This window comes from Panthera pardus, unplaced genomic scaffold (assembly GCF_024362965.1).
Source record: "Panthera pardus isolate Hobbes unplaced genomic scaffold, ASM2436296v1 HiC_scaffold_11, whole genome shotgun sequence".
Lineage (NCBI taxonomy): Eukaryota > Metazoa > Chordata > Mammalia > Carnivora > Felidae > Panthera > Panthera pardus.
Window position 1 is genome coordinate 86,731,051 of NW_026526666.1, and position 21,690 is coordinate 86,752,740.

A 21,690-nucleotide genomic window follows, 5' to 3' on the forward strand; every position below is an offset into this window, starting at 1 on the left:
AGGCAAGTGACAATAATTCAAACCGATGAGATATGAAAAGATCTTTGCTGGGGCTTCTGAGAAAGATGCTTCCTTGCTATTCTGAAGTAGCTGCCTTGAGAGATGTTCTTTTACTACTAGAGATGAGGGAAGCACATACAGCTCTCTTAGAAACTGCTACAGTCATATTGAGATTGAGCATATTGACCCATACCGAGCAAAATTTAGAAAATCAAAGATTTTGTAAATGAAATCAGGTCTTTGGTAATATCACTGAGCCTCAATACTGAGGACCAAGTTTCAGGTGACGATTAACAAATTCTCTTAATTTATTTTAATGTTTATTTATTTTGAGAGAGAGAGAGAAAGCATGATGAGTGGGGGAGGGTCAGAGAGAGACAGAGAGAGAGAGAGAGAGAAAATCCCAAGCAGTCTCCATGCTGTGCTGTTAGCATAGAGCCTGACGTGGGGTGCAATCTCACAAATCTGTGAGATTGTGACATGAGCCGAAACTAAGCCGAGCTTAACCAACTGAGGTACCTAGGTGCCCATCCCTTAATTGTTTAAGCCAGTTTGAGTTGAGTTGTCTGTTGCTTACAATCAAAAGATTATATCATAATATTAACGGAAACTAAATTTTTATAGCACTTTATAGTGTAAGTCTAAGCTATGTGAATTCAGTGGTAGACACATTGGATACTGCCTGAGGGAGTCATGAAAGTCTTCCTGCAGAAAGTGACATTTGAGTTACAACTTGCAATTTAGAAAGTATTTACTAAGTACAATGGACTAAACAAAATTAGGCAGATTTCTTTTATTGCAGATCTTCTCAGAGACTTTAATATTCATTCATAATATATGCATAATATAAATTATACATATATTCAAGAGAGGGAAATAATATACCATGTTTACTAAATTTATTTCACTCTGAACACCTAGTAATATCTCAAAGAATCCAGCTGGCTTGGTAAACACTGGTATGTATAATGTGTCAGTGGATGGCTAAAAGAGAAGAAAAGATCATCTTGGCCATCTTATTAGAAAATTTTCATGAAGATGAAGGCATTTGAAACAAATTTTAAGAGATTGGTGAATCCTGAACAAGCAGAATGGATCTAGGTAGTTTCTTGACTAAGACAAGTTCATCAATTAAACCCTTCAGTCAAGAAGAAATCTGAAAGGGTAGTCATCAGCAGTGTCATTCTTTAAAGTTTATCAGGAAGGCTTTTTTTTTTCTGGAGTCCTGGAGCAAATTCAACAAATAAAAAGATAATAGCTATTAGTAAAATAAGCTAAAGTGAAAACATTTTAAATGTATTGCCCACTGTATTTGTAGGAAATACTTGTAGAAGAGAGGCATGAGTAATGAGCGACTGATTTCTCTGTATTTGATAAGGCATCTAGTAATCTGTTTGTCACATTTCAGTTTCACTTTATAATTGTGAATGAACCCTGAGATACATACTACATCTTTTCAGCTCTGGCTGTCTAACAGGAACAACTGATAGTTGGAGAAAACTCTGCAAGTTCGTAGGTTATAAACTTAGGGAATTAAGGGTTGTTACCTTATTAAGACAGAATCATTAAGTCTCTAAAAGCCCATTTACAATTATTCATGGTTAACACCATTTACCTCAAATGAATAGTCCTTTCTTTTCTTCATTTTTCCAAATCAGGTCTATGAATAACAGGGTGATTAAAGCTTGAAAAGGAAAAGAGACCAGAGATACTCACATACATATCCATTTTTTATTTTCCGAAGAAAATTGTATAACTTTGCCATAAATTGCTTTCAACAAAGGCTTAGTTTACACATAAAAAGATGGTGGGGACGTGAAGATGGGGGTGGGTTGGGGGATGGCAGTGGGAGATTAACTAATAAAAAAAACCCAAAGACTATTTCTCTGAAAAGCTACATGGCAGAAGGAAGAAAATACAAACACTGGCCTTAGGACAAAGTCTCCATTGACTTCTTACATCCATCAGTCAGTGCTTACCCAAAGTCCCCGCTGAAGTAGCATTTTGCATACCACACACCTACCAATAGAAGGTCAATTTATCCTGAAGCAGGTAAAGCACATAAAACCAAATTCCTGGGCTGCAAAGATGCAAATGCTGACAAAATAAGGTGTTTACAGGGAACTTCTTATCAACAGCTAAGTCTTTAAAGGAGAAAAAAAATCTGAGATACTCCTCAAGGTACCAGATCCATACACCAAACATTTTCTTCCAGGTTTTGTTAACTAGGGGCTGAATCGCTAACAGAACTATCTTAAAAATACATAAGTTATGAGAAATTATTATTACCATTCCTCTTCCCTTTAAGAATTGCTACATTAGGGAGCCTGGCTGCTCAGTTGGTAGAGCATGTGACTCTTGATCTCGGGATAATGAGTTTGAACCCCACGTTGGTCTTGGAGATTACTTAAGGAAATTAAAAAAAAAAATCTACATTATTATTAGGACCCAAAGACTTGTTCACTACCCTCGTCTTTCACTTCCTTCTTGCTAATTCTTTTTCTTGATACTTTACTCTGTTCCTGTGAACCTGATTACCAAAGGTCTTTTCAAATAAACAATTCATATTTTAGGAATATAGATAATGGTATTTTTTCAGCAAGTCGAATACAATTCAAGACTCTACTTTTGGGGGCTTAACAGAAGATCGCTCATTCATTAACTAATAATATTCTAATTCTTGTCAATTGTTTCCATTGGACTATGGAATTTTTTATGGTGGAGGCAGATATTATCAACCACTATTTTTTCTTAAATTATTTTCAAAATACTGTGTAAGTATAAGATAATGCACTGAAGATACACAAATATACAAGGGTAGCTTTCATTATCTTAAAATAAAATGATCTCAGCCACTCCCCCATTGTATCACCCCAGGAAGTAAAAATCACGGAATACAACTATTTCTTTTTTTTTTTTTTTTTTTTTTTTTTTTTTTACTTGTTTATTTTTGAGATAGAGAGAGACAGAGCATGAACAGGGGAGGGCCAGAGAGAGAGGGAGACACAGAATCTGAAACAGGCTCCAGGCTCTGAGCTGTCAGCAGAGAGCCCGACGTGGGGCTCGAACTCACGGACCGCGAGATCATGACCTGAGCCGAAGTCGGATACTTAACCGACTGAGCCACCCAGGCGCCCCAATACAACTATTTCTTCACCTTTCGCCATGGCAAAAATGACAGACAGAATGCATAAGCTAAGTCTGCTCTGGAATGGTAGAAAGGCAAAACTGAGGAAATAAGGAAGATCCAGGTGATTGAGAATTGAGAGCTAAGTAAAAGATAAGGATAGGAAAGAGAGAGAGACTGACAGAGACCCAAGTCCATACAATTACACTGTAGGAAATATAAGATCCAGATAAGAACATGGGTGCTGAGATAGAAAGAACGGGGTCCTGGGAGTTCAGGCTATTGCATTCTTGCCCCACCTCTCAGATACCAGCGTTATAATGCTAGCTTCTGTTTCCTCATCTGGGGTATAAGGAAATTGAACAGACTGCCTCTGATATTCCATCTTTAACTTTCTAAGAATCAATGGAAGGCTCCCAAGTGGTGGAAGGTAATAGAAGCCAAGATGGAAATTTGGAGGAATCTGAAGCCTAGCAAGACTCTCACAGAGGGAGTGAAGACAGGAACAGCCAAAGTAGGAAAAGAAACTGAGAGAAGTTGAAGAGTCAAGAACAGATCCCACATGAACGGTCTCCATTTTTCTACCAACACTCTAAGAGAAGAGAAAATAACCCAATTTAATAACCTAAAATAAATCTAATAATGTACTTACTGCTATTAGGTTGAGCCATATATAAAACTGTTGATATTCAGTTGTGACAAAACTAGCAATTTCATATGGTTCAAGTTAATTATTTTCCATTATCCCATTTGGAGACAAGCAGTCTTCATACCGATGATAATTAGCTGATTTCTATGTAAATAGAAAACAACATATTTGAGCCCTTAATTTCTTTATAAAGCTGATATTAGTCAGTAACTAGTAGAACTATTAAATGACCCACCCCAACTACTGTGGTTAGATTACTCTCCTTAAGACTATAATTCTGAGATGCTATATCCTCTCTTTCTCCCAGCATATTATGCCTTAATTTTCCATCAAGAAAATGGAATCATAGAATCACAGAAATGAAAACATACAATTTTATTTTATTTTTTATTTTTTTATTTAAAAAATGTAATGTTTGTATTCATTTTTGAGAGAGAGAGACCCATCGGGAGGGGCAGAGAGAGGAGACACAGAATCTGAAGCAGGCTCCAGGTTCTGAGCTGTCAGCACAGAGCCCAACGTGGGGCTTGAACCCACAACCTGTGAGATCATGACTGAGCCTAAGTTGGATGCTTAACCGACTGAGCCACCCAGGTGCCCCCATACAATTTTATTTTTTTAACATTTTATTTATTTGTTTGTTTATTTATTTGTTTATTATTTTTTATTTTTAAGTAACCTCTACACCCAGTGTGGGACTCAAACCCACAACTCCAAGATCAAGAGTTACATGCTCCACTGACTAAGCCAGCCAGGCGTCCCAGAAAATATACAATTTTCTTGAGAGTACATAAAAAGACCTTGAGATGGCGTGACCTATGGAAAAAAGTTTAAACAATATAATAAACCATTACTCTATGGGAGAAGGGTTACAAGTAATACCATATAAAAGAAACCAATTATGTACAGAAAAGGTTGGCAGTAAAGAAAGATGCTGAACCTACAAGAGAAAGGGGTATCCCAACCATAAGCTCGAAAACTTCAAATTGATCCTTGCCTAATCATGAAGGAACTGAAAGAAGCATTTAGTTATGTTACTGTGGTTCTCTAGCAGAAGGAACTAGCTCTAAGGAACCAAGAAACTAAAAAGAGAAGTAAAAAGGGGTGGCTCAATTTTTGCCATCCAAACACAAACACCAAAGGATCAGTTAGTGTTGTAAAAAGAGGACTGACATCTGGAGATCTGAGTTTGGGCCCTAACTCTTGTCACTAACTTGTTGCGATCTTGAGCGAGTCTTCACCTTCCAAAATATGAATTTTCACCTCCTCAAAGTGAGGGGGTGTAACAAATGATCTAAAACAATATAATTTCAAACTGACAGAACATTTCAAGAATAGTAGAAGGAATCTTAACTACAGAGAACACACAGTAGGGAGGTGGGTGTGGGGGGATGGGTGAAGTAGGTGCTGGGGATTAAGGATGCACTTGTTATGATGAACACTGGGTGTTGTATGAAAGTGTTGAATCACTATATTGTGCACCTGAAACTAATATTACACTGTATGTTAATTAACTGGAATTTAAGTAAAAACTTAACAACAACAACAACAACAAAAGAATAGTGTGGGGCACCTGGGTGGCTCAGTCAGTTGAGCTGCCGACTTCGGCTCAGGTCATGATCTCACGGCTTGTGAGTTTGAGCCCCGTGGCGGGCTCTGGGCTGGAAGCTCCCTCGGAGCCTGGAGCCTGCTTCCAATTCTGTGTCCCTCTCTTGCTCTGCTCCTCCTCCGCTCTGCTGCTCCTATGCTCATGCTCTGTCTCTCTAAGAATAAATAAAACATAAAAAAAAAAAAAAAAAAGAATAGTAGAAGGAACTCCTCTTAAGTTTTTTATCCAAATCAAATTTTATTACCTCTGCTCCATATGCCTTACTATTCTACCTTTATATATATAGACTTATAAATATATGCATTTTTTCTGAACCATTTGAGACTTAGATATCACACTCTTTTACTCCTAAATACTTCCGTGTGTTATTTACTAAGAACAAGGTCATTCTCTATGCAGCCACAGTATAGATATAAAAATTGGGACATTTAACATTGATACAATACTATTATCTAATTCACGATCCATGTTAAATGTTGCCATTTGTACTAAAAGCATTTTTTAGGGCTTTTTTTTTTTTTTTTTCCTAGTCCAGGATCAAATCTAAGGTCACACACTACATTCAGTTTTCATGTCTCTTTTGCCTCTTTTAATCTGGACCAGTTCCTCAGCCTTTCTCAGCCTTTCTGTTGTTTCCTGACCTTGACATTTTTTTTTTTAATTTTTTTTTTAATTTTTTTTTTCAACGTTTTTTATTTATTTTTGGGACAGAGAGAGACAGAGCATGAACGGGGGAGGGGCAGAGAGAGAGGGAAACACAGAATCGGAAACAGGCTCCAGGCTCCAAGCCATCAGCCCAGAGCCTGACGCGGGGCTCGAACTCACGGACCGCGAGATCGTGACCTGGCTGAAGTCGGACGCTTAACCGACTGCGTCACCCAGGCGCCCCTTTAAATTTTTTTTAACATTTTATTTATTTTTGAGACAGGGAGAGACAGAGCATGAACAGGGGAGGGTCAGAGAGAGGGAGACACAGAATCTGAAACAGGCTCCAGGCTCTGTGCTGTTAGCACAGAGCCCGACGCAGCGCTCGAACCCACGGACCGCGAGATCATGATCTGAGCCGAAGTCGGCCGCTTAACCAACTGAGCCACCCAGGCACCCCTCCTGACCTTGACATTTTTTGAAGGGTACAGGCCAGTTATTTTGTAAAATGGCTCTCAATTTGGGTTTGTTTGACATTTCCTCATGATTAGGTTCTGTTTGTACATTTTTGGCAGGATTATCAGTGAAGCAATGTTGTGTCCTCAGCACTTCTTATTAAGAGATGACGTAGGCTTGATGACTTGGTGAAGGTGGTATTAACGAGGATCCTCCACTATTTCCCCTTTATAATTATTAAAGTCGTTTATGGAGAGATACTTCACCATGCAAATATCCTGCTCCTCATCAAACTTTCACCCATTTTGCCAGTTTCAGCATCCATGAGTGAGTTTCTCACTCCACCATTTCATCTATATTTACTAGTTGTCATCCTCTGATAGGAAATGCTTTCACTTTTCCTACATTTATATAATGATTTATTTACTTCTTTATATCAGTGTGGACTCATAGGCTCTTATCTCATTCAATGGTTTATAACCCGTTACTAATAGTAATTATTTTGATTAAAGCAGGGTTCTTTTTTTTTTTTTTTAAGTTTATTTATTTTGAGAGAGAGAGGACACAAGTTGAGGAGGGGCAGAGGGAGGGAGAGACAGAATCCCAAGCAGGCTCCATGCTGTCAGTGCAGAGCCCGATGTGGGGCTCAAATTCACAAACTGTGAGATCATGACCTGAGCCAAGCTCAAGAGTCAGATATTTAACTAACTGTGCCACCCAGGTGTCCCAAAGCAAGTGTTCTTAATCATTCTTTGTACCATGGACTCCTTTGTCAATGTGGAGAAGCCTACAGACCTCTCGTCAAAATGATGTTTTTAAACTCATTAAATAATTACAGACGACATTACATAGGTTTCCAAATGCAACATACTGAAATAGTGATCAAAATATTAAAAATTTATGATACAATGTGCTTCATTATTAACAGAATAAATAACAAGATCTAGTAGTAAAGACTTCAGGGGTGCCTGGGTGGCTCAGTCGGTTAAGCATCCGACTGGCTCAGGTCATGATCTCTCAGTTTGTTAGTTTGAGCCCCGCGTCGGGCTCTGTGCTGACAGTTCGGAGCCTGGAGCCTGTTTCGGATTCTGTGTCTCCCTCTCTCTCTGCTCCTCCCCCGCTCGTACTCTCTCTCTCTCTCAAAAATAAAAATAAGAACATTAAATTTAAAAAAGAGTGCAAACTCTTATCAACAGGTCTGCAGCAACTGCAATGTGGTAGGAAATTATCTGTGATTTCTATCAGTGACATTCCCAAGTACAGAACTGCTAATACTGCTATGATTTTGTTACTAACACTCATACTAAAAGGAAGTGCTAAATTTCAATATTAGTGAAAACAAAGATGTAATTTTCTCCCCATCCATGCTCGTGAATTTTATCCTGGATGCCCGGTTTAGAACCCCTGATATAGTCTCTTGGTAATCCCAGCCTCCCGAAGGCCCTACCTTAACATCACATTGTTATTCAAGCCCAAAGTTTCAGTCCTCCAACATAAAAGTTATCACACAAATATAGAAAAACTAGATACGACTTGAAGACACTGATTTGAATAAAAGAATAAATTGCTTTAAGAGTCCAGGGCCCTGCAGCACTAAGGCAAAAAAAGTGGCCCCCTGAAGAATGGCCTTGAGCTGGTTGTGGGTCCAGCAAGACCCAAGGTAGAGAAACGGAAGCCCAAATAAGAGGAATGACATACCCAGGATCCCGCAAAGAATGGAGTCAGTAGCAGCAGCCAGAAGTCATCTTTAGAAGGCTTGGTGAATGTACTGTGGCTTCTAAAATGAAGAAACAGAACCCTTATGAATTCCAGCTTTCATGGAGGACCAACAATAAAGATATGTTTATGCTAAATGACACAGAGGTGGACAATAAAGGGGAAAACAAGGCCTAAATTCCATTAGGAAAGAGCTGATGACTTGTGTCAATTTTTCTATAGGTTTTAGTCTACAATGTGACTTTCCCTTAAGAAATCAGATAGCGCCACTGTTGTCCCAGATTAGTGATAATAAACCACAGCAGCTTGACTCTACTGTCTATGGGCCACTGTTGCAGGTTATAAGTAACAATACAGTCACATATAAGAATTCTGAAAATGATCCCCAGATTTAATAAAAAGTAGTGCATTCTCACATGTAATGTTTTCATTTCACCTAAGAAAGACTATGTTCTGAGGTTCTCACAATTTAACTTTTGATTTTAAAAGTTAGAAACAAAATGAGATTGGGGTGCCTGGGTGGCTCAGTCAGCTAAGCGTCCGACTCGGTTTCAGCTCAGGTCATGATCTCATGGTTAGTGGGATCAAGCCCTGCATTGGGCCCTGCACTGAGCATGGAGCCTGCTTGGGATTCTCTCTCTCTCTGCTCCTCCCCCCACCCCCACATGCTCTCCCTCCCTCTTTCAAAATAAATAAACATTGAAAAAATAAAATAAAATTCTTTAAAAAAAATAGGGGTGTCTGGGTGGTTCAGGTGGTTAAGCATCTGATTTTGGCTCAGGTCAGGATCTCACAGTTTGTGATTTTGAGCCCCATATCGGGCTCTGTGCTGACAGCATGGAGCCTGCTTGGGATTCTCTCTCTCTCTCTCTCTCTCTCTCTCTCTCTCTCTCTCTCTCTCAAATAAACATGAAAGAAAGAAAGAAAGAAAGAAAGAAAGAAAGAAAGAAAGAAAGAAAGAAAAAGAAAATGAGATTGAGCTGAAAACCTAGTTACTTATCTTACAGCACCAACCCCCTGAGAAGCATCAGTTTGCAGACCAGGACGTAACTTCAAGGTTGAAGTTGCAGTGAACTCTGGTTACAGAAGCAAGAGCCCAGCAGAAACATAGAGTATGTGAATGGAGCAAAAAGTGGAAAAATCATTTTAGAAGGGCAACTTCGAGTGCTAAAGTTCAAATGCAATGCTTTCTAAATTGGTCAAAAAGTACTTTAAGATTTAAGTTACATTTAATCTCTTTGACTTTAAATGATTTTCTTTGGGAGTGGGTGGGTAAGTTTGGAGTCTGTTTAAAGTAATCACAGGACTCTCCCCTCCTCCTGCTTTAGGAAGTTTGAATTCCACTGCAACCTAGATGTTACCACTCTACCACTGGTCTTCCTTAAAATTCCTCACCAAATCTATGTATGTAGGCAACGGCTTAAATGCAAGGCTATTTATCCTTCCTGAAATAAAAACTATGTTTGTGAGCACTCATGCAAAGTTAAATAGTACATAATTCCTAATGCTTTCCCATCTTTCTTCAGCATTTAAAATCCGAAGACCCGGACATTCTTACACTTAAATTTCTCTTTCCTGACATCCTTGTTGTCTTTTTTTTCAATATTGGACTGTGCCATTATTCACATTCCCATTAAATCACTACCCACTCCTGCTCATTTTCTGTTTAGCTCGTTCTTAACTATTCATTGCTCTGTTTCTTGATCTACACGTTCAGAACCTGAGGACTGCACGTGAACAAGGGGAGAGAATTGTGGAAACCACAAATTCATATGTAACTTGTGTGTTTTTTTTTAATAATAAGAAATAACAATGAGTTTTTACTGATTTGAGCCTGTAGTAGTTTTATCTCCACTACTAGATTGCATTGTACGAATAGCCCCGTCTTAGGGCACAGGTTGGTTGAGCGTCTGACGTGGCTCAGGTCACGATCTCATGGTTCAATGAGTTCAAGCCCCGAATCCAGCTCGCTGCTGTCAGCACGGGGCCCACTTCGGATCCTCTGTCCCCCTCTCTCCATGTCTCTCTCCCGCTTGCACTCTTTCTCTCTCTCAAAAATAAACATTAAAAAATAAAAAATAGAAGAATAGCCTTATCATGTTCAACTTTATATCCCACGAAAGACCTAGCAAATAGGAAGCATCCATTTGATGAACAATGTTCAGAAAAGTGTTAGCACGCCACACTCTTACTCTACTTAACAAAAAACTCTCTTGTAATGAATCTGGACTGGTTCTTAAGACCACCATCATGATTAGAAGACATCAGCCCAATAAACAATTTAGAAATATTTACAATAGAGGAAAATCATGATAAAAGTGTCATTTCACACAAAATGTAACAAAACAGATCCAAATTTACAATGCTTGGAATGAGACTCTCAAAACATTTGAATCTGAATTAAAAAAAAAATTTTTTTTTTTAATGTTTATTTTTGAGAGAGAGAGACAAGGTGTGAGCCAAGGGAAGGGGAGAGAGAGAGGGAGACACAGAATCCGAAGCAGGCTCCAGGCTCTGAGCTGTCAGCACAGAACCTGACTGGGACTGAACTCATGACCTGCGAGATCATGACCTGAGTCAAATCTGGATGCTTCACGACTGAGCCACCCGGGTGCCCCTAAATCTGAAGTAATCAATCTCTAGACATACATAAAATTACACAAGTCTCCTGTTTCCTTCAGTTCCCAGGTATAGCTTTAAAGTTTGTGGTACCAAAAGGTTTACAGTAGTGGTGCTTCAAGAATTCTCTAGGACATCTCTTGTCTCCCATGGACTTGAGATAACTTTAGAGCTGAAGCCCAGGGAAGAAGTAACTTTGGGAAGAGGGGGAATTCAGGATAATAATATCCAACCACATTAACAAAAAGGAAAGGTTATCTTTATAAAATAAAGTGGTATTAAAAATTTTTTCTAAGTTAATTTTTTTGAGAGAGGCAGAGAGAGAGGGTCTCTCTCCAAGAATCCCAAATAGGCTCAATGCTGTCAGCACAGAGCCCTACAAGGGACTAGATCCCAGAACGATGAGACCATCCATGACCTAAGCCAAAATGAAGAGTTGGACGCTTAACCGACTGAGCCCCCCAGACGCCCCTAAAAAAGTCTTTTTTCTTAATCGAGGAGGCCAATTCCATCAAAATGTTTTCAAATCCTGAAAAATAAAAAATCTCAAAGGGGGGAAGGAATAAGAGAATTACAAGATCTAAGAGAAAATATTACACATCATGGTAAAAAAACGACCTTACATTGAGCAAATAACCTCCATCACCTCTAAAAGCCTGTGTCTTGGGGCGCCTGGGTGGCTCAGTCGGTTAAGCAGCCGACTTCGGCTCAGGTCACCATCTCACAGTCTGTGAGTTCCAGCCCCGCGTCGGGCTCTGTGCTGATGGCTCAGAGCCTGGAGCCTGCTTCCGATTCTGTGTCTCCCTCTCTCTCTGACCTTCCCCTGTTCATGCTCTGCCTCTCTCTGTCTCAAAAATAAATGAACGTTAAAAAAAATTTTTTTTTTTGAAAAAAAAAATAAAAAAAATAAAAGCCTGTGTCTTAAGATGCCGACTTGGCTCTTGGCCCTTCTGACTTAGTAAACGCTACCTAGTTGATTTGGGGTAAATTGTTTCTATGGCTTTTGCTAACCGGTCTGTTGTGGCTTGCCCTAGAGGTTTGAGGGTCCCAAGAGAAAGACTGGGGGACTGGCTTTCCAAGGTTGCTTAAAATTGGTGGAAATCGAGGGTTTAATCTTTCCAGGGTCAGGACGCCTGGGTGGCTCAGTCGGTTGGGTGTCTGACTTCCACTGCGCTCATGATCTCACAGTTCGTGGGTTCAAGCCCCGCCTCGGGCTCTGTGCTGACAGCTCAGACCCTGGAGCCTGCTTTGGATTCTGTGTCTCATTCTCTCTTTGCCCCTCCCTCACTTGTGCTCTGTCTCTCAAAAATAAATACAAGTAAAAAAAAAAAAAAAATCTTTCCAGGGTCAGCTCAGGTTTGATTTGGGGAAAAAACTCGAGGAGTGTTCAGAATCCAGCCAGTCAGACCTCTGGACCTTAACTTCCCCATCTGTAAAATGGAGCAGGCGATCGCCACTCAGAGAGAGGAAGAATCACAGGATCACAACCCATGGCTCCGCCAACGTGAAAGCAGCCATCCAGTTAGGGCAAGAAGTAGGCGGCGCGCACAGAGGAGCGAGAACAGGGCAGTTCGCAGGAAGTGCTTCAGGGCTGGGAGGGGAAATAGAGGGCGGAGGCGGGAATGTGAAAACGGAGCGCTCGCTGCGGAGTTTGTACCGAAGCTCAGGGGAGGCGGGGCAAAGCTGAGGTGAAGGGGTTAGTCAGTGGATAGGCAAGATGGGCCACCTCCCCCGAAAAGAGAGGGTTGGGTGCGGGGGAGGCTCTGAGGTGGCGGCTGAGGAACGTGGGGGGAGGGGTGAAAGCGAACGCTCTCAGGAAAAGGGGCGGGAAGCGCGCGCTAGCGCGCGCATGCGCGCGCCTAGCTCCTTCAGCGCACAGGCCTGGGTTTCTGACCGCGCGCCCCGCGCCGACGGCGCGGACGTTAGAGAAGGAGGAGCCACGCGGCCCCTCCTCGCCGCGCCGGGACCTGCGCGTCCAGGCGCGCGTACCCCGTGGTGGCGGGTCGTCACCTTTTTCTCCAGTGGGGGTTTAGGTAGCCGGGAAAGGAAACACGTTTCTCTCCGTTGCTTTTTTTCGTCCCCTCCCCCACGAAAAATGGGACGGGAGGTCCTGGGCGTGTCAGGGAGAGTCCGTTCCGGGTTTTCCCGCCCACTTCAACTCCGTGAGCGCTTCGACTGCGCGGCGCTTCACTCCACCGGGCGCGCCCGAGCCCTCCGCCGGAACTCGTTCCGCCTCCCCCACACGTCTTTCTCCGGCAATGCAAAGTGGGAGCTCGGACCTCTTTCCCTGAGGCCCTCAGGCCGGCTCTCACCCCCTATCTCTTCGGCGTTGCGACTCTGACTGCCCCTGGCAGCTAGAATTCTCTAATAAGGTCGCTCTGAGGGACTACTTGATGTCTCCGTGCGCTCGGTGGTGCGGCCGCGCTCTGAGCTCTTCCTGGAAACTCCCGCCTCGGGGAGCCAGGAGAGCCCGGCCGGGGGGGAGGGGAGCGGAGGGGACGCGCACGCCCCCCTGTCCCGGGGGAGGGCTCCGCGCCCCCGCCCTCCTCCCCGCGGGGAGGGGAGGGAAGGCGCGAGAGGGGGAGGGGAGGGAGCGGGGCGCGGAAACGGGGGGGGGGCGCGGCTTCCCGCCCCACCCCCCACCTCGAGAACAACGGGTTCCCGCTGCTGCCCCCTGCCGCCCACAGCGCCCCGCACCCCGCGCCCCTCCCCGGCCCCGAGAGGGGCGTCGGGGGCGCCGCCGCCGCCGGGGCCGTGGGAACCGGTGCCGAGACTTACAAGAACTGACCGGTTTCCTGTCAGAAAACTTCCAGTTACTTTAGAGAAGCCGGTTGGGCCAACTTGGTCCCAGCCGGAGTTGGCCACATTTCACTACAGCCTGGTGACCTCCCTTCTACTTTAAAACAACGGGGAATAATCTTGGGGGAGGCAGTGGGTTGATAAAACCAAGAGCAACACCACGTTGCACCGCTGCGACTCAAAGGAAATTAAACAAAATACTGACTGGGGGGAATTTTTAAAGGGCTACCGAACAGAAGGAACTCGGGTTTTTCAAGTTAAAGCCTCTCCCCCCCCCCCGCCCCCCGCAGCTGTATGTACACAAAGATGTGAGTCAGGAGCGTTCACCAGAGCAGGACATCAGCTCGTGAGCTTACTTGAGTTTGTAGTCCAAAACACCTTCCCGAACTTTTAAAAAGGCGGTTGTTTCGGGATCCAGCAGGAAAAAAACCAATTCGAAAGAGCCTGAAAAAGTTCAATTAGAATAGCAGCCACATTTCAACATTTCCCAGATTTTGCAATATTAAACTGTGAGGGTTGGAGCCAAATTTTAAGGCAGGAATTCTCACTGCCAAATTACAAATTTCTCAAAATGAGGGGTGTTCAACCAAATTGCTGCCAGACCCCATAAACAGGCACTAACAGCACTGCTATAATTACACCTTATTATCTCCCTCTCAGTCTTCCTTGATTCACTGCCGGGTAAAATCCTCATCCCGGGTGTCACTAGCTGGCCTTTTTCTGGGGCTGAACAATCACACACCTCCCGTTCCTCAGTTCACCCAGTGCCTCTTTAGCTGTATAACTGATCTGCCTCTCTTCCATTCTTCACAGTCCCATCTCTTCCTAAAATGGAACCCAATCAGATGGGTTCTTTTCACCACCACCCCCCCCCCCCCCCCAGCTTCCCTAGGGACTAAGAAATGAAGAAGATGAAAACAAATTTATCGGAATTACTCACAAGAAACATTTCTTCTTTGAAGAAAAGGATTTAGGCCAAGAAACCAAATTTGTTGTTTAACTCAAGCCCCCTACAGGGATTTAGCATAGTGGGTTGAATGCAGTTAAACCAGCTTAATCACTTTCTTTGTTCTGGGCTCTTTGCATTTATTTAATGTTGTATTTTAACACGATTTGACACAACCTATACTAATTTCTTCTGTTAGTGTAGAGTCTGCATTGTTAGACCGTACAACATAAGCAAACAGAAGTTTCTACGGAACATTTGGCGTTTTGTAGAATTCGGTACTAAACTGCTATATGACCAAGACTAAAGCAGTAGGGTGGTTTGGGGGGTGGGGGGAAGGGGAGGTGGGAAGTCACGTTTTCATTTTTAAATCCAGAGATTTTTAAAGCACAAAAGAGTGGCCAAGGTAGACCACTGAATTCTTTGGATAAGATCTGTAGCTCCCCCGCTCTCGCTAGGAGTCATATTTACTCATTTTCGCATGGAAGTTTTGTTGTTGTTGTTGTTGTTGTTGTTGTTGTTGTTGTTGTTGTTTCAATAGCAAGAAAAGAAAGATCATGCTGGATCTCATCCCCGCTAGATTTTAATTCTTCCAGCCTTTCTCCCTCTTAAATAACAATCCTACCCTGCTTCTCACCAGCCCCAGATTGAGGGGCATTCATTCACAAATGACTCCTGAGCCTCTTTCTGAAAGTCTGCTTCCTTATAAAGCCAAAACCTCAATACTAAGGCTCAATGAATTAAGGCTTGTAAAGATGCAGGCGGAAAACTTAAATGCCTGGAGAAATAATCTCCTTTCTGTTTTGGCTTTATCCAACATGCAGGAATATCTGTCCTTTGCTATGTGGGAGCCAGACACTGTTCTAAGCTCTTTATATGAATTAACTCCTCACAACTGGCCTAAGAAGTGGGTACAATTGTTGCCATTATTTTACACATGAGGAAATTAAGACACAGAGAAGTTAAGTAACTGGCACAAGATCACCCAGGCTGGAAACTTCAGAGACAAGGTTTGAACTCAGGCTGCTTCCATTATTCTTCTCATCATCCAAGCTAGTTATTACTTTAACTGTCCATAGAGTGAAGGGGTCACTGTTCGTTCATCACATTTTGCATTCAGGATGTCCCCTATAAGACTAAGTCCTGGGCCATGGTGTGTGTGTGTGTGTGTGTGTGTGTGTGTGTGTGTGTGTGTATGTGTTTTAAATTTTTTAATGTTTGTTTATTTTTGAGAGAGAGAAGAAGAGAATGCAAGTGGGGGAGGGGCTGAGAAAGAGGGAGACACACAGAATCTGAAGCAGGCTCCAGGCTTTGAGCTGTCAGCTCAGGGGCCCAATGCGAGACTCGAACCCACGGACCATGAGATCATGACCTGAACTGAAGTCGGACGCTCAACAGACTGAGCCACCAGGCGCCCTCTGGGCCGTGTTTTTTCCTCTGGAACTCCAGTAAAGTGAAATTCGTTGAGATCTGCTCATGAAAAGCATTCCCAAATCAAATTACTCTCTTGGAAGCCAGCCTCAAACTGCTAGCATATGTATTTGTAAATGCTAACCAGGACAGACGCGTCCAAACTCACCGGATTCAGAACATGCCTACCTCACGTTATAAAGAAAAAAGATGGTTAGAAAGCAATTTGGATTCTCTGATATTGAACTAGGTAGAAAGCAGGAGGTGAAGTGGGAAGAGATAAGGTGATAGAAACCAAGAGAAAATGAATGTGACATATGTGCACATGCAGAGATCAGTACTACACTGCAAGAATGAAGATCAAGGTCATGCAGAAGAAGAAAAGCATGTGCACGTGTTATGACAGAACCAGAAAAGGAACATAAAACCTAAAAACGACATGGCAAGGGGAGGCAGTGGGGTTTCAGGTTGGGTTTTCCCCCATAGGGAGTTCAGATAAATTAAGTAGAATTTTAGGCTGGATTAAGAGAAATATAGCATCTAGAACGGGGGGGGGGGTTGGGAATCCACTTTATTCTGTATTAGACCACATCTAAGTGACGTGTTCACTTTTAAAGGGATGTAATAAAGAGCAACCAACCAAGATGGTGAGGAGACTTGAACCCCCGGGTAATGAGGAAAAGTTGAAGAATTCATGAGTGATAGAAGAACCATGTTGAAATACCTGAAAGGCTACTGAATGAAAAGGAAATTAAACTCATCCTGGGGCTGCCCCAAGACTAGAACTGATGATTAGGAGCTTCAGAAACACGTTTTAGTTCGGAATATGGAAGAAGTCATGTAATAGACTTAGAATGTAGCAATCTCCATCCACATCCATCACTAGAAGCATACAAAATGCACGTGGTGGCTGGACTATATAGTGTTCAAGGTGCCTCTCATCCTTGCTTTGACATTCACTTAGACACCGTAAAAAGAGGAAAAACAATATAACGCACCTCATTAGTTTGTTGAGAAGCACTTAGCGCACAGTTATAAGTAATAGCACTCACTAAAAGTCAGCTGCTAATAACATCGATGAAGTTCTAAGATTTAGTCTTTATAAATTTATCAGTGGGAGATTATTTAAGTCTCGTGTTTATAGATCACCTTTTTGGCATTATCAATATTATCCTGAATGGTGGCTTGGGTATCACTTAAGCAACTTTAGGATATCCCGATGCAACTAAAACTTATTTAGTAGCATCCGGGGAGCAATCTTGTGAATTCTACACCGTCAGGATCTTACAAGCTGAATTGTAGCACTATGCTGCGATTCCAGAGGTAAACGATATGATAAGATAATGTGAGGTGACTGTTGGAAGGGTGAAGAAAATAAACTTAATAAAATCTGGCAGACGGAGAGAACTCCAGCAGCACAGCTTTGTGTTAATTGTTGAAAAGCAACAGCAGCTGAGGTCAGCCTTACTTTTCACATACAAGACACAGAGGAAATGGCTCATCTTGAGCAAAAGGTGTCACGAAGTCCAAGAAACCAACTGGGAGAGCTGGGTACAGAGATAAAGACAAGCCAGCCAGTGATCTGATTACCTGCTTACCCTGGGAAAGTAGTTCTGTAAAAACGTTGCTATGTCACGGAGAATAAGGCTGACCTCAGCAGCATCTTCAACAAAAAGAAAACGTGTGTGACTGCTAAGAAGGACAATGAAGTTGTCTTAGCATCACACTTAATTCCTCTTGGTTCCTCCAACCCCAAAGGGAAAATGGAGAGGAGGCAGTACAGCTGTAAAGCAGGACAAAGCTGGGGCTAGAAAGCCAATGGCTTTGCCTCTCCAGGCCTCAGTTCTCCCATCTGTGGAATGGAAATAATAGCATACATAGCATCATTGTGAGGATTATAGCATTTTTGTGAGGATTATAGGATAGGTTACATGTAAAATATACTTAGGGCAGTGTCTGACACATAGTAACTAATACATTATCAGAATACAGTTTTATTGGAGAAGGGAAGAAATTGTGGCCACGTGATAGTGTTTGCGATATAGCTTCTGCCGTAGAGAGAGAGCAACATTATACAAAGGGAATGGAGAGCCACGACCCCCACACACAAACCAACCCTCTCGGCACTAAAGGGCCTAAAGCTTAGAACTTAACATAATTTATAGAAGGCCAGCGGAAATAGAATTGCAAGTGTCCTTGCTCCAAATGCAAGGGAAATCATTTCCCTTCTCCCTCCTTTGGTTCTGTTTTTTTTCTTCATGCTTTAATCATTTTGACACCAAGCTGTACAAAAGTAATTTAAAATTAACATGTCTGACACTTGGTAGCTAGCAGAACCTGATTCTGAACCCTGCCCCCTCTCCAGGGCAGCCAGAAGTCTTCTCTGATTGGCTACTGGTCCTGCAGCAGCTGATGAAGGGCCCAGGAAAACACATCCAACAATTAATTTGCTAATTTAGTTTTCTGTTTAATTTGAAACCAGAAAATCCTCAATCACTCAGGAGCTTGGTTTTCTGGCTCAAGCATTGGCTTCTGAAACTTCTTGTTCAGTAGCGAGCAAAGAAACAGAAGAGAAAGGGAGAACGCTTACCTTTTTAGGGACATGCCATAACCCCATGCCCTTCTCTCAAAATGGTTTTCTATAGGATTGCAGCTCACAAATCTTTTTACAAGAAAAATTGAGAGTAATACATTCATGTTCAACGTAAGTAAACTGCTTCTTCAGTTATGGGGAATTTCCAGACCAATATGTATTCAGGATTTAGAAAACTACCTTAGGGTTACAGACAGACTCTTAGAGGGTTTCTACTGCTAGAAAGAAACACTGCTCCGGGGCGCCTGGGTGGCTCAGTCGGTTAAGCACCTGACTCTTGATTGCCTGAGTTCGAGTCCTGAGTCAGGCTCTCTGCTGACAGCTCGGGGCCTGCTTGGTATTCTTTCTCTCTCTCTCTCTCTTAAAATAAATAAACTAAAAAAAAAAAAAAAAAAAAAAAAAGAGGTATTGCTCTGTTGTGAAGCAGCTTTCAGGTTCCCTGGGAACTTTTCTGTTGATTTTGAAAGGAAGAGGCAAAGGCAATTTGTATTGGAGGTAGAAAAAAATTGTATAAGAGAGTTTAGTGAAAAGATACACACACAGGTCTTTCTGGTAGTTTTTTTCCTTTCTGGAGAGAGTTTCAGAATTAAGAGGGGGGCCTAGGGGCGCCTGGGTAGCTCAGTTGTTTAAGAGTCTGGCTTCGGCTCAGGTCATGATCTCATGGTTTGGTTCGTGGATTTGAGCCCTGCATCAGACTCTGTGCTGACAGCTCAGAGCCCGGAATCTGCTTCAGATTCTGTGTCTCCCTCCCTCTCTGCCCTTTCTCCACTTGCACTCTGTCTCTCTCTTTCTCTCTCTCTCTCTCTCTCAAAAAATGGATAAACATTAAAAAAATTTTTTTTTTATTAAAAAAAACACACACAGATTACTGGGTTGTATTCTCCCTGAGATTCTGTTTTGTTCGGTCCAAAATGGGACCCAGGAATCTGTATTTTTTGCAAGTGTTCCAGGTATAGCAGTCTCCTGATGAGAGTTGGAGAATCATTGCTTACAGCAAAGAGTGAAAGACTCACTCGACTTGAGTATGAGAATTTGGGTATAAACAATATATGTACTTACTTACATCACACAGTGACCTTATCAATGGGCATTGCCACTGCCAGACTTACACCTCAGGGCACAAATTGGAAGGCAGATAACCTGGTTAACCTTTTGTGGCATCTGGTATGTTTGGAATCCAAATCTCCTTTCACCTTATGATTTCTTTGTAATTGCAATTGCAGAGGTCAGGTTGATAGAATTGACAACATTGTAGCTGGTGAGAAACATGGATTCATTTCCCATCCTTTTCCATTTGTTGCAATCTATAGTATTTGAGGACTGATATTTACAGGCAGGGGGTCTTGGGCATGTGAAAAAAGCTGGTCGGATTCTGCCCCAGGCACAAGGGGCAAAACTGGTAAAATGTTCCTGCCCAGTCCTCACCCCATATCCTAAATCCAGCTCAAGTGTTAAATGATGAAGGATTAAGCTGTGATCCCCTCCTGAGGTACTTGTGTTTCAGAGAGAATCCTCTGGAAGTGAGAGGAGAGGATTATCTTAATGACTCCCAACCTTACTTGATAGGCAGAGTGCCAGATCCCAAGATTTGGGGGAGCATTTTCTTAGAAGATGACCCCCTGAGTACCTCTTTGCTACCTTCTGTACTCTACCGTCCTCAGTAAACAATGACCATGAAAGTTTCCAGTCATTATTCTCAGAGCTGAGGGAATGGGAGCCTTTTTGTTTAAATGTGGACATGTCGGTCTGCTGTGGCTGGTGTCAGAAGAAGCATCTAGGTCACAGAGTCCCATCGCCGTTTTGTCAAAATGCCATATTCTGAACTTTCCATATTCTTACACTACTAAATTCAAAGAGAGAACCCATGAAGTGTTTTTTTATTCATTCAACAAATAAATTTATCAAGTGCTATTTTTTTTAATGTTTTAATGTTTATTTTTGACAGAGAGAGAGAGAGAGAGACAGAGCATGAGTGGGGGAGGGGCAGAGAGAGAGGGAGACACAGAATCCGAAGCAGGCTCCAGGCTCTGAGCTGTCCGCACCGAGCCCCATGTGGGGCTCGAACCCACAAACCGTGAGATCATGACCTGAGCCAAAGTCAGACGCTCAACCGACTGAGACACCCAGGCACCCCTCAAGTGCTATTTTGTCCCAAGTACTGTCCTATATTCTAGAGATACAACAATGAACAGATAAAATTCGTGTAAGCTACATTATAGCGGAGGACAGGGATGAGGAAAGGGCAAGATATAAACAAAATAAATAGTTATATGGTTTGTTGAGTGATGAATGTTATGGAGAAGAAAACAGTCATAGAATGGAAATGAGAAGTATTGGGAGGGGGGAATGTTTAAATTTTAAACTGAATAGGCAGGGAAGCGCTCACTGAGAAGGTGTCACTGGAGAAAAGACCTAGAAGAGGTGAGGGAGCAAGCAAGCCATACAGATACCTGGTAAAAAAAAAAAAAAAAAAAAAAAAAAAAAAAAAAAAAAAGAATTCCTGGGGCACCTGGGTGGCTCAGTTGGTTAAGCTTCTGACTTCGGCTCAGGTCACGATCTCACAGTTCATGGGTTCGAGCCCTCCATCGGGCTCTGTGCTGACCGCTCAGAGCCTGGAGCCTGCTTCGGATTCTGTGTCTCCCTCTCTCTCTGCTCTTCCTTTGCTCATGCTCTGCCTCTGTCTCTCAAAAATAAACATTAAAAAAAAAAAAAAAAAAAGAGTTCCTGATAACTAGTTTAATACCTCTCAGAGCATAGGTTAAGAGTTAAAACTTGCAAATTCTAACCTAACTCTAGTATCTTTGCTAAATGCACAATAATTTCCCCTTTGAAAGTTACTCAACCCTTAAAGCTATGAAGTCTTCTAAGGCTTCGTTGACATTTTCATATCAAAAAGTAAATTTTATTTTTTCCCCCTGAAAGCCAAATAGTACTGCCGTAGTCACTTAGAGGTATGGAAATCCACCCAAAAAACAAACAAATAAAACTTCTTGCAATTTTCAGCCCGAAGATTTTCATTTTGTAAATTTACTTTAACTTAAAACATTATTCACATAAATAATTAGACATTGGACTTTAAATGGATTATTTGTTTAAAACATGAAAAATAGTTTCTTTCATT

General features: G+C 42.2%; 1 long non-coding RNA gene across 1 annotated transcript; it reads right to left on the bottom strand.

The window, feature by feature from the left end:
• Positions 1-4,407: 4,407 nt before the first annotated feature.
• On the bottom strand, positions 4,408-13,881 carry LOC109256845 (uncharacterized). The gene is made up of 3 exons (XR_008417102.1): positions 13,600-13,881; positions 8,181-8,263; positions 4,408-5,539 (listed from the first exon to the last, which is right to left on the bottom strand). It is a non-coding gene; the product is annotated as an uncharacterized LOC109256845 (long non-coding RNA).
• Positions 13,882-21,690: the final 7,809 nt, after the last annotated feature.